At 42.4% G+C, this 18,169-nt stretch overlaps 1 protein-coding gene across 3 annotated transcripts in view; it reads left to right on the plus strand.

Moving 5' to 3' along the window:
• ARHGAP42 (Rho GTPase activating protein 42) overlaps positions 1-18,169 on the plus strand; it is a 448,389-nt gene that overhangs the window by 948 nt on the left and 429,272 nt on the right. The gene's annotated exons all lie outside the window — the stretch shown is intronic.

Raw genomic sequence — 18,169 nt, forward strand, 5'->3', positions numbered from 1 at the left:
AGATCATCCTCCAGCCGGATCTGAAAGCCCTCCGAGGATGGAGATCCCTCCACTTCTCTGGGGAGGCTCTGCCCGTGCTTTGCTCCCGTCCCAGTGAGAGAGGGCTGGTCGCAACTTCCCTTGCTGCAGCTTGAGGCCGTTGCGGCTTGTGCTGTCATCTGCCACCGCGGAGAACAGCTCGGCTCCATCCTCCTTTGAACCCCGCTGCAGGGAGTTGAAGGCTGCTGTTACATCCCCCCTCAGTCTTCTCTTCTGCAGACTCAAGGACCGGTCCCCTCAGCCTGTCCTCAGAAGTCACGTCCCCTGGCCCCCTCGCCTTCGGTGCCTTTGGCTGCACCCCGTCCCACTTGTCCACATCCCTTCTGTAGTGGGGAGCCCAGAACAGGACACGGGCTCCAGGCATGGGCTCACCGGTGCCCACCCTGGACCCCAGTGACTCCTGCCTGGACAAAAATTGGACTTTCCCGGTCTTATGGGCTAAACAGTTAACATATTCAGTTGGGGCAAATGCCTCTTTCCTTTTCTCAATAATTGCATACTCATTAGCTGACTGGTAGGCTGATGAGGTTTAAAGAATAAGAGTACACTTCTGTGTTATATGCCCAGACCAAGACATTGGAATTCAAACAGATATATGTGAGAGAGTTGCTATGCTTTCTGGGTTTTGCTGATTACCTTTTAATTTGGCTCTGAGTAACCTGAATTTGTAGGGTTTTTTTTTAACTTGAACATAATATAGCATGGAAAACAGTAAAAGGAAAGTATAAAACAGTTTCTTATTTACTTGACTTCAGGTAATTTGTATGACTTCTCTTTTTTGAGTGTTGAAGGCTGCTCTGAATATATATTTGGAAAAGGGGCTCTTGACAGTTGCACTTTGATTCTAATAAATGTAATTAACAATATTACTATCCTCAACTAACACTTCCTTTTTTTTTCTAGCTCTCCTGATCGTCTTGTTGCTGGTTAGTCAGATTAGGTGATCCCCTATGTGTTGGCAAGAAGTACTCCCTGACTGTAGGGGAACTATACTGTACAATTTACTGGGCTGTTACTTTATTGTTAAATTTGTTGCTTCCTATTGGCTTGACTTCGTATCTCAAATTACAAGATATATTTCTGACATGATTACTCATGGCTGAAAAAAACAAATGGTAGCAGCATCACTGATTCATGCAGTGAGCAGGTGTTACCAGCTTTCTATGCATCTGTACCTGTAAACCCGGCTTGTAGTTGGAACAGGATGCTTCATCATTATGTTGCATGTGGGTAACAGAATGTTTGACAACTGTGACTTCTCAGTATAGGCAAGTTTTCTTAGGCAGGCAGAGTTCTTTGGGTAGATGTGATATCTTTTTATTAGACCAACTAAATAGTTGGGGAAAAAAAGCTTTAGGGCACAAACACCCTTCTTCAGGCATTGGGAGACTGCTGCTGTTCTGAGATCTCCAAGGCAGAAAAAAAGCTAGGGAAAAGGGATGTCTGGGAAGATGCAAATGAGCTAAAGTTTGGAAGACAAAGGGTGGGGATAGCAGGAGAGGGAAAAGGGTGAAGGAATACAGGTCTTCAGCTAAAAGGCAGGCTGCCTGGTGTGTCAGATGTCAGGCAGGCATGTGTCATAAATCCAATGTCTGTATTCAGTCCACAATTTTTTGTATCCAGTATATTTAGGAAGTGAAATTCATGGGCTTGTCTACAAAAGGTTTTGTAAGTTTCTTTTCAGGATTAGAACTGAGAAATCAGGGAGAGAGTGATTGTCTTGTGAGAAGTGTGCACCCATAGGCAGTTGGATATTTTTGTCTTTGATGGACAGCCTTTTAGCTGAAGGCCTGCATTCCTTCACACTTCCCCCTCCCCTCCTATCTCTACCCTTTGTCTTCCAAACTTCCACGCCTTTGCATCTTCCCAGACATCCCTTTACCCCAGCTTCTTTTCTACCCTGCAGATCTCAGAACAACAGCAGTCTCCCTACGCTGGAGGAAGGGTGTTTGTGCCCGAAAGCTTGCAAGGAACTTTTTTCACCTATTTAGTTGGTCTAATAAAAGATACCACATCTACCCAAAGAACCTTGCCTGCCTGTCTCCTTAGACCAACAGGCTACAGCCAACAGCCCTGCAGAGCTCACATAAGGCATTTACATAAATGAAACAACTTTGGTGCTAAACCTAAATGAATCTGCAGTGCATGGCTGCTGTGGGGATACGTTTGGATCTTATCAGTTAATTTTGTGCAAATGCTAGTTGAATTACTGGTATGCTTCCTACACTGTGTCCCTGAAGTGCACATCCTCAGAATATGAGGTCATGCTTTACATGGACAAATGTGCTTGCTGTATATCCTGAAGCTTCATGCTACATTTTTTTAGATTACCTGAAGCAAAAATATGAGTACTCATTTTATTAGTTGACTTTGGATTCAGGTCTTATCTTTAAAAGAACAGATTTTAAAGAAATCACAAATTAAGCCCCCAAATGCTTTAAAATTGATAGGAGAATATGTGTTTTGTAGGCGTATAACAGCTCTCCTTATTTTATAGCATTGACACAATGATATAAGTGAAAATACTGGAAACGTCTTAGCTGACAAAACAGTTTCCGAGAAATGATGAAACTAGTCCAGAAGAGAGAAAATGAGAAGTTCAGAGAAGCTCAATCCCCCAAAAAACCAAACTAGTCTTACTTGAGCACATACAAATATTTTTACTATTGGCTAGCGTATGGATTTAGCACTTCTTTGAACTAGACTAACTTTTATAATCAAACTGGTGTTGCTTTTTGTTTAAAAAAAATTCAAAACCAGACTAAACAGAAAGTTCCCAAGTTTCTTTATACAGAGGTTGCAGGTGGAGAAGAATGTATTTAGAACACTGTTTAGATGTGACAATTTAGCCCTGATCCTACAAAAACTTACACGTATCAAATGTTACATAATGTGAGTAATGCTGTTAAACCTACATACCTAAATGGTAGATTGGCTGAGATTTTTATCCTTACCTATATTCAGCTCTTTGTCTTTCTGTGGAAGAAAAGAAACAGTTCTGTGAGGGGTAATTAACACCCGTCCTGAAAGTCCTCTTTAGCTTAATTTGCCTTAATTTGCTCCTTACTTGACATAATAGTCACTGTCTTAGTGTCTGTAGGCTGTTCAAAGCTAAGATCTTTCTCCTGTAGGAAGTACTACTCTTCTTCCTGTGTAGTTGAGACTGTTTTGTAGATTCTTTACTTACAGAAATGGAGTTGGGGGTAGTCTCTGTCAGGGTGTTCCGGGAAATTTCTGTATCTTTATTACTGAGTACAGAAAAGGAGATGTTCCCAATGACATGGGTGGATTTGGGCTCAGAGAAGAGCTGCAAAATCAGACTTAAAACTATGAAATGGAATAGCAGTTTGCGGTAACTAAAGTTTCCATGTGGAAGAAATATTTTCCTGCAACGTTTTTTTGACTTGCTTACCTGCTGTAACTACTCTGAATTAGCTTTAAAATGAACGCAGCATGAAAGTTATGCAAGGCTGTTTTGATGATTAGATTTTTCCAAGTAAAACTCCTGAGTAAATAATTAATTCAATGGACTTTTGTAATTTGGTCTTTCAAACTTTAACAGCCTGTTAAATTGGAGAGAACTGGTATGTTCACTTACCATATCTAACTCTTTTCTTTCTTTCTTTTTAATGATACATCCTGTAAAAATATTCTCAAAAATTGTTTACAGGTTAAACCAAGTGGAACTCGGCCAGTTTGGACTGAATGACTTTCTGTGATTGTTTATGCAGGTTTCTTGCAGTTAGTTTAGAATCAAATTGATTTTAGAACATTTTACACTGTTTTATGGTCTTGTGGCTCTTTCTGGGCATCTCTTCTAGCAATGTTGAAACTATAGAGCCTACTGAAATGTGTTGGTACTGGCAGTGGCAACAGCTCCTGCCTGGCCCTGAAGTCCAGCAGTAACTTTCAGGTTAGATTGTCTACCTGGTCTCTATTCTTAATAAAGTAACACATTCTGAGATGTAGTTTGAATGGAAAATATTATAAATTGAAGTTGTCTTATAATGTAAAGGCCCATAACAGTCTGGTAAAGCAAACGCTTATTGTATTAAACAACACATGCAACTAACTTGAATAAGAAACAATTCATCAAGTAATTCCTTGCAGCCCTTCACTGCCTCTTTCTAGTGGCCACCACCTATTTTGTGACTTCTTTTAGTTTCAAGTTCTTGCAGCCAGACACTTGGGACTAGATTCAGGTTTAGTTTAAATGGAACAACTTAAATGGATTTCTACTTGAATTAAATTGTGTTGTGCCTTTTTAAATGGTCCCTAAATGCCAGCTTGTCTCTAAAATGTCATGCACATCTGTGCTACAGCAACTGTTATGTAGGCAACAAACTCATAAATGCTGTGAGAGTGGCTATTATTTTCTTCCTTTTTTCTTTGGAAAACTGCCTTTTTATCAACAGCAGAAGTAGTTAGCAATATAAGATGTCTTAATAAATAGTCTACCTTAAAATAGTTAACAGCATTGTAGATAGAGATGTAACCTGGGAAGGACTGGCACTTTTTCAGAAGGGTTCTGCTTTTGTTTGACTCAAATTTTATATGTCCTCTACTCTCAGCTCTATGCCTCCAAACTGATGATGATGTGATTGCTATCTCTCTTGGGATTTTTTTTTATTGTTAAAAAATGTACGTGTTTTAACAGTGATTTGTATTTTCCAGTATGTGATCATACGTAGGTGGATCATGCCAAGATAGCTTTTTAAAAATGTCTTTTCCAGGTTACTGAAGCAGCAGTAAAAGATTTCAGTACATTTTAAGCTCCTGGCTTTTGGTAGCAGTCAGCCTTATTTTTAGTAGTTTTAGTTCAAAGCAAATCACTGATTCCTAGAATTCCGTAGCACAGATATTATGGCAATCAGATAGTAACTTTGACTTATTTTTAGTTGTTTGAAAGATTTTTGTATGATTACTGTAGGTAAAATTTGGAGTTACACTTATTGAAGTTTTAAAGTGTTGCCCTAGTGAGTTATCTTAAAAAAACATGTAGTTTGTTGCCACCAATTGGAGGAGAAGGGAGGTGGTGTACATCCAAAGAACGTGGCTACAGATTAACTTTCTTGCCTTTCGAAGGACATTATTCTTCTCTGCTGTCTACTCCAGAAGTATTGAGATTGTGGTATTTATATTGCTACTCCAGAGAAGTGAGCTAGATGCTTCAGTGTTAGGTGTTTATGCTGTTCTGTTTCTGGGTAGATTCTCTTGCTGATAATAAGTAGATAACACAGTGAAATATGAGCCTAGCTTTCAGCATCACAAAGTGACCTGTCAGTCCTCAGCCTTTCGCACAAATATATATTCTTAGACTAAAGACAGAAAATCATTGCCACTGGTCTCAAAAAATTAGTTTATAGAAACTTGAGGGTTACCCTTTATATCTTCAGATGTTGAAATCTGCACTCTGGTATCTTTAAGTAAAAATATTGTGAACATATAGTGATATGCAGTTATTTGCCATGACCTGAGCATCTTCTGGTTCAAGGTGAACCATCAGATGCTGTGGCCCAGGGTCTCTTGACAATGAATTTTTCTGCTGAAGATCAGGGGACCTGACTTTATAAAAGTCTGTGGACTGTCCTAATGTGGTAATGAGTATCTTGGTGATTTAAATTCTGATATAGGAGTTCTTTAAAGATTTCCTATAGTTGGATGATTTCAGGGATATTCTTATTAATTAAAAACAAGTAACTTTGGGGCTCAAATATCAGGATATTGAATGCTATGTAAGGTCTTACGTTCTGAAAAGCAAAACTGATGCTGCTGAAAAAAACAAATATAATCCAATTTCTATAACCGAGCTTCAAACATTTATTAATATTTAAAGTGACTTTTACAAAGGTCAAATTTAATCTGATTGTTAATGGTTCTGCTGATTGTTTTTGTCTACTACATGCTTCACTTGCTGTAAGTTAGATAAATGATTCTAGTAATAAAAAGCTGGCTATTCCATGAATATTATCTTTATAACAATGGAAAATATGACTTTGCAGTCACTGAATTTGCACAGAATCTCTTGAGGTTTTGTGGATACAAGGAGAAATACTGTAACAATTTGAAGTTTCCTATAACAAGCCTTGGTTGACTTTTGAGTTTGTCTGCCTTCTGCAGAGTAGGTTTATCATTATCAAAAATAGGGTGGGGGGGAATTCTTTTTTTCCATTGAACTGATTTGTGAAACAGCATTTTTCCTTTCCTTTTCAAAACTATTTAGAAAGACAAGCCACTAAGACTGTAGGAAGAAAATACACATTTAGGAATTAAATGTATAGTCATAAGAAAAAAATATTTGTGTAAAAGAAATGAAGCTGCTTCTGTACTGGTTTTTCTTAGCTGTCATTTTCTGGAAGAATCAACTGAAACAGTATTTTGGAATTATTCCACTTATGCATAATGCTGTGTATTTTTCGGAGGTAGGAGGTGGGAGTAGCAGAATGCCACGTGTCTATAAACCATTGCTGTGGACCTAAAACTACAGGCTAATAGATATGGAAGAGAATAAGAAATTCTAATACTAATGTTTTTGTCTAAACGTCATTTCATTTTCTGTTCCTGAAATTTGCATATTTTCTGCAAAACGTTAATTGGCTTTCATTGGGAAAATGTTAGTTTTCCAGTATATTTTTTTACCGGTAGACCTGTTTTTAGGAAGCAGCCACAATTTAGTCTTTGACACAGAAGATCACTGGCTTTTTATTAATTACTGTATTTTCTTGACTATAAGATAAGCATTTCCCCCCCCAATCAGCATGGCTTTTCCCTGCTAAAAGCTCCTCATCTTACCTTTGCATACAAGAAAACTCATTAGATTCACTGTCTATCATTAAACTGCTGACAAAGGCAGCACATGCTCAGTAATAGAAACTGACTATGAAGTTGATTAAATGCAGCCAAACACTGAACATGACTATAAAACACATGGCTCATATTGAGAAAACATACAGATAGGAACCCTTTTTTGTGTGTATGTTGGGGGGTCCTTTAAAAACAAACAAACAAACAAAAACAGCAGTTGCTCCCCCTGGAGGGAACTAGCACTGGGCCTGGAGGTACCGCAATACCAGGCCAACACTAGGAGGACCAGAGCCAGCCCTGACACCCTCCCTTTGGTTCCAAGCATGCTTGATCTTGGCCAAAAAGGTAGGATCCAATAAGAACTTACCATGTATACTGTATAGTAGTACTCATTTTGCATAGTCCCCCTCAGTGCCAACTCTTTTTTAGGTCATGGTGAGCCATTACACTGAATACACGTAGACTTCCTCTTTATACTCACAGCTAAGTTTCACCTTTCTTTCCCATTTCCAATTTCTTCACCAGCCTTAAATGTCTGGCAAACATCACCAAACAGGGCCCCAAACCAGTTCACTTAAAATCTCTCTGTCATTCCCTCTCTCATCTTGTCACAAATGATTAGAGTGCCACGTGCCCTTACCCTCTCCCCTCCCTCTCCCCTGGAAGTGGAGCCAGATCAAGTGTCAGGGGAGGGAAGGGGCATGGGGGTGCAGATTGAGGGAGTGGGGCTGGGACAGGGGTTGACACTGGCAAGCTGGAGCGGGACGTGAGACAGCTGTGCATGAGGAGAGGGGGTGGCTTTCACTGCTATGCACACCCCTGGGGGTGGCATGGGGCGGTGTGCCCCTCAGATCTGCAGACGGGGTGGAGTGGCATGCCACTGCAGGCCCGGGCTCGGGCAGTGCCGGGCTCTTCCCAGAGGAGGGGCTGGCAGGGAGGGGAGGGCAAGGGAGGGGAGGGGATGGGCCAGGTTGCACTTGGGGTGTGTGGTGTCATTGTTGGGAGGGGACACTGGCAAATTTTGGAGTGGCTACAGCCCTTCCCATAGTCCCCATGCCAGCAGCACTGCCACCTGCCCTGAGTGCACCCTGGCACAGCCCCCCAGCAGGAAAGAGCTCTGTGCCACCCTGGTCCCAGCCTGCATTGGCAGCTCACCCTTGCCCCACGACTAGATCCGGGGGGCACATGCCCTCCATGCCTCTCCACGGGTGTGCACAGTGGCAGGAGCTGTCCCCCCCTCCCTGCACCCTCCAGACGAGCTGCTCGCGGCTCTGTCCTGTGCCCTGTCCTGGCTGTGCAGCAGCTGTCCCTGCCCCAGCCTCTGGTCTGCTCCCTCCTTCACTGTGGTGGCCTTGATCTGCCCTCCCTCCACACCTCTTCCCTCCTCCCTCACCCCTTCCCCCACAACAGACTTACCAGCTGGACCCAGCTGCTCTCTATGCTGCCTGGTTGCATATAGGCAATCAGATTGCTATTGGCTATTATGGCTTGTTAAAAGTTGGCCATTGGTATTCGCCCAAAAAATCTGTATCAGTGCACCCCTAGTAGCAGTGTGAGGGGAACTAATTCAAGGCAAACCTTCAATAATTAGATTCTATATCTATAAAAATTATAACAAATTTATAAGTTTTTTCCATCTATAGAATCTAATTATTGGGGGGTTATCTTGTATTCAGGTAAATTCCAATTCTCTTCTGTTCTCTCCCAACATCTGTCATCAGCAAATGTTATTGGTATCCTCCTTCCTCCTCCTCCTTGTGGGAAGGTCATTTATGAAAATACTGAAGATCATTCCTAAATCTGTCTCCTTGAGGAACTTCCTCAAGTCTAATATCTGTCCTTTCAGTACTAGCCCGCTGTTATCTCTCCTCTAGCCTTGCTTGTCTCAACTAATTTGCATCCCCTGTAGCTTAATTGATTATTCGTTTGGCACTGTATCAGTTGTTTTACTGAAGTAGTTATAGAGCAGATATCCTAAAAATCTGTTTAAAATTTCTAAAACCTCTTATCAAACTAACCTTGTATCATCCTTGATGAAACCTACCGTGCATAAGCCCATGCTCCTTCTTATCCCCTTTTCTACTTATGGCTATATGTTAAATTATTTTTTTTTCCTTTCAAATTTTGGCTGTTGAGGCCCGACTAATCGGACTGTATTTAATCTGAAAGATAAACAGGAATGTAAACGGAGTCACATACATCTATGCAGTCTTCTGAGTATCTGTCTTATTACTTGTTCTTCAGGCCTTTCCTCTTCACAGAAACAAACAAAGAAAAAAAGCAAACCCAGTCCCTTGATGTGGGGGAAAAATTGTGATGCTCCCATGATGGAGCGTGGTTAAAATTCTCCAAGATGGAATGTCGCTCTATTTTCCTCTCCAAACTTCTGGCCCTCATAAGAGAATGCTAGAAACCCAGTCCCTGTCTTTGTCTCTTCTGCCTGGTGTTTGCTGGGGAAATGAGTCAAATTCTTCTTTAGAGTCCTATCTAAAATCTTCTTTAGAGTCTTGTGCTTTGTTCTCTTCCCTCCCCCCTCCGCCCCTCAAAAACATGCAATTCAGGAGCATTGCTTGTTAAATTAAACCCCCTCCTTCCTCTAAGTGACACATGCTGTCAATGTGCATCTCCTACTAGGAATCGGACAAAAAGAATGCCTGAATTCAAGATCTTGTCTACACTGGGTATTTATTTGTCTTGGCTGCATCTGTAGGCTAGCTATGAGTACAAACCCCTCACATGGAGCAGTGAACCTGTAATTTTTTCCCAATATAGGTCACTAGTTTTAAGCTGAAGCAAGCTGCATTAGTACAATTGCTGCTTATCAGTAGGGTGACCATATGTCCTGGATTCGCTGGGACAGTCCTGGATTTTGTAGGCTGTCTCAACATCCCAGCCATTGGAGAAATTGAAGCAAAAGTCCCATATGGTGTGAACCCGCCTGCACATGCCCAGCTCCTGACTGACTCTATTGGGCAAGCGAATCCTAGCTCATAGCCCAGCAGAGTTGGTACCAGGGAGCAGCCGCCACCACTACTACTCAGAGCCCAGGTGAGGACGGGTCTTTCTGGGGGGGCGGGGGCCTCTTCCCTCCTCCCACCCACCTGGCTGGTGGGGACCTGTGTTTGGGGGGGCAGCTCAAGGCTCTGCTCTGGCACTGTGCCCTGCTGGCAGTGCAGGGGGATGTGCCATGTGCCCATGAAGTGTGGTGTGGCAGAGTCCAGGGGACACCACACAGGGGCTGTTCCCAGCCAGGTCCAGCCTGTGCACAGGGGATGGAGCCTGGCTGTGGGCTCCCTGCTGTCCCGCCCTGCCCCACTCCTGAGAGCCATGTGGTTGGGGGGGTGTCACAATGTCCTACATAACCCCTCCCCTGGGGGGCACAGGGTCAGAAGGGTGTACACATGTGTGCCGACAAATGCTGGCACTCCGTGGTACCTCCTGTCCTGGTTTTTCTTACCCTTGTCTGGGTTTCCCTAATATATTATGGTTACAGTCTTAACCCAGGGAGTTCATTTCAATCAAGGCCTTGGAGAATGGTCCTTGAATTTTTAGAAAGCTTGTCTGAAACTCATGTCATTTGTATGTTTTTTTCCCCTCTCTTACCCCACCTAATTGGCCAGGAGCTTTAGTTCTTTCACTGAAAGGAGGGTGGTACTGATTTATTGATTTGCTTATTTTATTTTCAGTCAAAAAGTTGTTGGTTGAAAGTGCTAGTAAAAGAAAAACACCCGTGCTTCCCTGGATAAGGCTAAACTGGCTTGTAAATTGATAGAAAGCCTACTGGATCTTGCTGTTTAGAAACCCCACCCCGCAACTTATTTCCAAGCATACAGTTTATATTGAAAATGATAATGATAAAAAGATGGGTTGTCTGATGTCTGCTGATGTGCAAGGTGGTCATGCTGCTTTAGTATTAAAAATATATGAAAACAAATTTCATGGAATAGCTGGAGGGAAAAACTTAGACTTCAGAGTTCATCCTGTGAGATCTCTAGGTATGCTTCAGGGAGAGAAGCCCCAGAGATTTCTAAAAGGAAGCTTAACTGTAGGAAATGGAAAATCCCTTATTTTTAGGGAGCAGGGAAACAGCAGAGCTAAAATCCAAAACATTTTTATTTTGATATTTACAGGATAATACAGACAATAGCAACTTGTGTAAATCCTTAACTGTAACTCAAACAAGTTCATTTGCATGTTTTAGTTTTTATGATTTTATGCCTGGCTTTCATAGCTGTGATGAGGAAAAATAGTGATTTTTTTTTTTTCATGAATCCTGGCTAGGGAATAACATGTCAGGATGCCAACTCTCCTCATCTTATGAGATAGGAGGCCTGATTACCATCTCTGGACTAATTAAATATTCATGGGCACAAAAGGTATATCCAGAGATGGGCAGTGAACTCCAGGGTTTGTAGTCCTAGCTCTGAACAAATCTGAAGTATGGTAAGATCAGTTCCAGAAATGCTACCCTCCAGTGGTGATGTAGAGAGCTAAGTGGAATTACTTACTAAATTTTGACTGACAACGAAATTACAACTTCTGCAGAAATCCTTGGGAGTATTTTATTTGTTGATCAGTCTTGCCTACATATTTGTAGTTTGTAAATGCAGTTTAGTTGAGTGAGAGTTACATATTATTCTGTGCATCTGCATCTTATTTTAGTCTTCTGAGAAAACCAAAAATAAATATAATTCTTTTGTGTGAAGAATGTGTGCATACATTTTTGGCATTTCTGTTGTAATAGTTTTATAAATTGATGCTAGTATCACAAATTCACTCTAAGTCATACGATTCATAGATTATAAGGGGCTGGAAGGGGCCTCACAAGATAATTGGGTCCAGCCCCCCTGCACCAAGCAGGAAAGACAATTGGGGTAAGGTAACCCTAGCAAGGTGACTGTCCGGTCTTCTTCTGGAGATTTTCAGGGAAGGTGATTGCACCACCTCTGGAGGGAACTTATTCCACAATCTGGACATCCTAACTGTGAAGATGTTTTTCCTAATGTTGAGCATGAAACGGTCTTCTAAGAGTTTGTGGCCATTACTTCTGATTTTCCCCAAGGGTGCCCTGGTGAACTGTTGTTTGCTGAGCCCTTGATGTATTCTCCTGATATAGTGGTAAACTGCTACCAAGTCCCCTCTCAGCCTTCTCTTTTTTAGGCTGAAGAGGCCCAAATCCCTCAGCCTTTCCTCATATGGCTTGCTGTGCAAGTCTCTAATTATATGGGTGGTTCTTCTCCAGACTCTCAAGCTTTTCCATGTCCTTGTGGAAGTGCGGCACCCAGAACTGGATGCACTACTCCAGCTGTGGTCTCACCAATGCTGAGTAAAATGGAAGAATCACTTCCTTTGTTTTGCTTGAGATACATCAGTTGATGCATGCCAGAGTATTGTTTGCCCTGTTGACTAGAGCATTGCAGTGACGGCTCATGTTCATATTATGGTCTATTATAGGGTTGGGCAAAATATGGCTCGCGGGCCAGATGCGGCCCATGAGGCCATTCTATCTGGCCTGCGGGGCCCCTAAAAAATTTAGAAAATGAATATTTATCTGCCCTTGATTCTTGTAAAAAATGACAGGAACCAAGGGCAGTAGGACCCAGGGGAAGCCCAGTGGGCTCCTACAACATCAGGGCCCGCTTTGCTCCACCCCCCCTTCCCCCCCCAGAAGCCCCAGCTGAGGCTTCTGGCTTGGGAGCATGTGGCTGCCCCGGAGTGGGAAGCTCAGATAAGGCGGGGGGAGGGCAGGGGAGGACCCTGGACAGGGAAGGAGCCTGGGGAAAAGTGGCCCGGGAAAAAGCTGAGTGCAGGGGGGGCAGAAAAGAGGCCCTTTGTCCACCCCATGGCTGGCACCCCACACTGCAGCTGCTCGCAGCCCATGTGGGGCTTCCTGTGCCTGCTCTGGACATCCCCGCACGGGCTGCAAGCAGCTGCAGCAGGGAGTGCTGGCCATGGCACAGGCGAGGGGCCACTCCCCATGCTCAGCTTTTCCTTGGCCTCCTTCCCTGCTCCTTCCTGGCGCGGAGGAAAGTGGCCCCTCCCTTGCCCTGTGGCTGGCGCTCCCTGCTGCAGCTGCTCACTGCCCGTGTGGGGCTGTCCAGAGCAGGCACAAGCAGCCCCAGGCAGGCTGTGAGCGGCTGCAGCACGGGGTACCGGCTGCAGGGTGGGGAGGGGTCGCTTTTCCCCACCCCCCACACACACTTTCAGGTTCAAGAGGTCATATAAGCATCATTAAGGAAATTTGTGTGGTTTGCAGTCTTAATCTGCCTCTGAATGTTTGCCAGAATGGAGGAGCAAAAAAGCCAGGGCTTATGGGGTGGGAGAGCTCTAGTCCTGGTGTGGAGAATGAGAATCATTCTCTGGTGATCATGAATTTGCATTGTAGCCCATGAGTTACTGTAATATTTCAGGGGTTAATCAATTTGGTTTATCAAAGAGAATTTAGATTAGAATTATGACAGTTTTAACAGTGAGGATGATTAACTTTGAAAAGTTTACCAAGGATTTGGTGGTGCTTTTATGAACAGATATGTCCCAGCTCAGTTACAGCTATTAGATTTCAAGTAAAAGTTCATTCAGAAAGTCCTGTGACCTGTAATACAGGAGGTGAAATCATTCTGGCCTCAAAGTCTATGAATCAAAGAATATCAGGACAGCTCTTTTAAAAGCATATTACTTGGCGGTGTGCAAACATGGAACCCCTCCATCCTGGGGGGAACTAATGTGACTTAGACTATTTTTTAGTTACACTTCCATTTCTGTGCTGAGCACTCTTCTGCTTTTCATCCCCATTCTTTGAGACAATGATCCTGAATAACCATTTTTACTCAGGTGCCATTTAAAAAAACTGGAGTAATAGTACTGTGAATCTGGCTTTTGATATAGTGACTTAACACTCCCAGGGGAACTGGCTGGCATTCAGAGCCTGTCAGCACTGTTCAGTTATTGGTAACTTGGTCCCAATGAACATAGCAAGGTACCATGTTTCATTGTTGAGGCAACTGTTAACCCTATGACATGCAAACTGAAGTCCTTTTCATTAATTTGTGCAGGTGACCGAGGGCTGTATTCAGCAAAGCATTTCAGCCTGTGCTTAATTTTAAGCATATTAATAGCTCATGAAAATGGGGGCAAGCCATGTTTAACGTTATGTTAAGTACTTTGTTGAATGTAAAGCCTTGGTTTGGTTCCCTTTTAACCTCTTTGCTCATTCATGATCACTACGTGATTTATAGTAGACCACCCAGGTCTCTGATTTCTTCTTTAAAAATCAATTTTTGGCTTGTACAAAATGAAATTTTAGAACTCCATTGTTTCATTGCTAGAGTTTGAAGCCAGTCAGCCTGGTGTTCTGAACATGTTTTTATGCATTAAAAGGCATGCAAGCCAAACACCGTTGGCGCTGGTCAATGATAGAATTTTATTTCTTTATTTCAGTGATGTTATGCGTGTGTGCTTAGTATGAGTTGATGTGCTGCATGTAGGTTTGTAAAGATCACAAACTCTAAAGACTGGTGAGGATCCTTTTCAATTAAAACAGTCTCTTTTTATTTTTAAGGACAAAAATGCAGGTGACTTATTTTAACTTGACAACTCCACTGACCCAAATCACATGAAACTTTCTAATTCACAAAGTCCTGTATTCATCTTTGTTGTAAGGGAAGAGGGAAGATGGTCAGCCATTTTTAAAACTGGTGTAGATATGTCTGAAAGAAGAAAAGTTTTGTTTCTATACTTGAACTCCTAGAATCTTCCCTGGGAGGGAGAAACAAATTCTTAATGTAATGACATTCAGGTAAATAGTTTAATGAAATTTAGTTGCCTAGGTGCCCGAATAAATATGCAAATCCAAACTCAGTGCAGTTTTTTGCAAGCATCAGTGTTGATCACTACACCTGTGTCCTTAGCATCTTGAGGTCAGATAAGAAGTTCAAAATATTTCAATGTCATGATTAAAGGTGCAGGGACTTAGTGCCACTTCCTGTTTACATAACCCTGAATTTTTACTGTTTATGCTGAGGAATTTTTTGACTTGTTAATTAAAATTCTGTGTGTGTGATAAAGTTCGTCTGTTGGAGCTGTTTGAAGGTACTGCAATCTGCACTCTATCTGGGATGATGCAACATTTTAATTTTAATAAAGGAAGTAGAAAATGTATATCTGAAATATTGGAACTTTGCTTTCTCTTTGGCAATCTCTCTCAGTTGAGGATGATTGTCTTCCATGATTGCCTTCGCCCATGTGTCCAAAGATGGCTGATGTGACTTATCCAGGATTGACAGACTTTCCTACAGCTCAGACGTGTTTCTATGTGGGGTGGCTGGCACTGGATTCTTGATTTGGTCCACAACAAGCTGTTCCTGCTCTTCTGTCTCCTGTTGTTATTGTTGTGAGGTTTCAAAGTACTGAGATCCCTGCAGCAGACTCTTCCTCCATTTAGGATGGTCCTGGGAGATGTCTCCCATCAGTTGACATCTATGTTGCATTTTTTTTTTAAGTTGGCCTTGAGGATGTCTCTAAAGCGCTTTCTCTGCCCTTCTTTTGAGTTGAGTGTATGCCTTGTCTGAGCTGGGAGAATAAAACTTGCTTCAGGAGTCTGGAATCAGACATCCAGATGGCATGGCCAGGCCAGTGAAGTCAGTGTCGGGTGATCATAGCCTCAGTATTCATGGTGTTTGCTTGCAGGAGGGTGCTAAGTTGGTGCATTTGTCTTCCCACTGGATGCAGAGGATCTTCTGCAGGCAGCATTGATGGTACTTCTCCAAGAGCTTTGGATGTATCCTGTATGTTGTTCATATCTCAGCTCCGTACAGCAAGGTGGAGATCATGATGGCTCGATAAATAATGAGCTTGGTTTTGGATTTGATGTCACAATCTTTGAACACCCATTTTGGCAGGCGTCGAAAGAATGCACTTATGCAGGAAATACTCAACGTTCTCCAGAGTCTCACTGTAGATTTGGATTACCGGAGCTGGGACTGTTCATTAGGAGCTTGTTGGTGGAGGACCTTGGTCTTCTGAATGCTAAACATCAGTTCCACTTTCTTGAACGCTTTGGTAAAGACATTGACAGTTGTCTGAAGGTCTGCTTCTGAGTGAGCACAGACTTCAGCATCATCATTTTACTGGAGCTCAGTGATTGAGTTCAGGGTGGTTTTGGTTTAGGCTTGGAGACGGCTGAATTTAAACAGCTTACTATCCATTCGGTAGTTTAGCTCCATTATGGCTGGAAGCTTGTTGGTGTTCAGATGTAGTATCACAGCAAGGAATATTGAGCAGTGACACAGCCTTGCTTATCTTCAGGCAGGAGGGAGAGGAGCTCACATTACAGCATCCCATCCTTGTCTTAAGGATCTGGAGTGATGAGGAAATCCCAGATGACCTTAGGGATGCCGTGATTGTCACAATCTTCAAGAAAGAAGACAAGTCTGATGGTGGGAGATACAGAGGGATTGCCTCACTGTCCACTACAGGAAAGATCATTATAAATACCCTCCTGAACTGTCTCCTTCCAGTTGCTGAAGCGCTCCTCCTGGACTCTCATGGGGGTTTAGGGCCGCAAGAGGCACAACTGACATGATCTTCACAGCTTGCCAGCTGCAGGAGAAATTCTGGGAACAACATGAGCCTCTCTACACGGCCTTCTTTGACCGCAGAGAAGCTTTAGGCTCTGCCAGCTGAGAAGCGTTGTGGAAGATCCTTCTGAAGTATGGATGCCCACCAAAATTTGTCACCATTTTTTGCCTGCTCCATGACGGTATGCAAGCAGTGGTTCTTAGTACCACAACTAGTATTTCCCACTTCAGTGGAGGAAATTATTTTTCTAGATGGATGTAATCTTTTAAACAATGCTATTGTGTAGACTAGAAGAGAAAGGGACAGAGAGATCAAGTGAGCTAGCAGTACTCTGATTCACAACCTGACCCATGGGTTATACTGATTTGGCCATTTGCATTGAGCTTTTAGATGGACTGTTGATTTTTCTATAGTTAAGTTTTTTGTGAACATGGTTGTGCAGCTAAGTGTTTATCCATACAAATAATGTAGTATGCTATTATATAATCCTTAAGAGGCATATTTCTAATGATACTTACTTTTCTAACGTAGCCTTTCATTTGAGGGTTTCTCATCTTTTACTACTTGAGGTAGGTGAGAGTGGCAACTCTTCAATATTGCACACCCATACTGCATAATAGTTGAAACCAGAAAAAGTTGAAGCCAGAAAAAGAGTGCAGCATCTAGTTACTGAGTTAGTTTACAGGGACAATCTTGGCAGACAGCTAAACTCCGTTGTTTTTTTTTATTTGCTGCCTCTCTTGTTATTTAAACTATCTTTCTTTCATTGTGGAAGAGATACACTTTATGTTTTTTGTCTGACAGCAGTGATATCTGAGGCTTCTCTATTTGGAAGAATTTTCCATTAAAGTTCGAGGAGATGGAGTCTCCCTTCCTACTTCTCAAACATAAGCCTGGAGACTGATACTTTTATAACTCTTGCAGAATGGAATTAGGGGAGAGTATGGTCTGTGGGAGAGGCTTTCTTTTAGGTTCCTTGCACCCAAAATAGTGTGGAAGTAGTAGAAAGAGTGCCCCTCACTCCTGACCTACTGCCTCCTGTCCCCAGGCCCCAGGCCCCCGCAGTGTTTGGCACAGGGGGTGGGTGTGTGGGACACAGGGGGTGTGTGTGGGGCATGAGGGGCCAGCCTGCAAGGGAAAAGACATGGTTTCCCACATTTTTCTCTTTTAGGAGAAATCCATTTTTAAATCCAAGGAGAATTCATTTTAAAAATTTGTTTGTAACTCTTTCATATATTATTGCAACCTACTTTTGGGTTGCAACCCATGGGTTGAGAAACACTGCTACAAACACTTTTCACTAAATCGTTTTTCCCAGAGATACTGAAATGCAACAGATTAAGAATGTGATTATCCTTGGCTTTATTTGAACTGTTATGATCCTTATCTAGTAATGACTTCAGTTGTTCTGTTGATTCAACACTTACTTCTTCATGTTTTTGCAACATGTGTACTGAATTTTCTTTCTTCCTTTCTTTCCTTGGGAGCTATAATCTTAATTTAGTTACAAGAATAACACTGAAGCTCATGTCTTATTCTCTCTCACCAGCTTTCTAACAGTTCCCAAACTTCTGAAAACTGTTAACGTTAAAAACTGCATTACAATGAGCTGTCACAATTCCTGTTTCCATTGTCGTTCTGGTTTGCACATAGGCTGCAACTTCAACATTATGTTTGCTTTTGTCTCTTGTCCTGGGGTATCACTGTCTAATGTTACAAATAGTGCATTAAGTGCCTGGCTTACGCTATT

Source organism: Gavialis gangeticus, unplaced genomic scaffold (assembly GCF_001723915.1).
Source record: "Gavialis gangeticus isolate Ggan-Ray unplaced genomic scaffold, GavGan_comp1, whole genome shotgun sequence".
NCBI classification, from domain to species: Eukaryota; Metazoa; Chordata; order Crocodylia; family Gavialidae; genus Gavialis; species Gavialis gangeticus.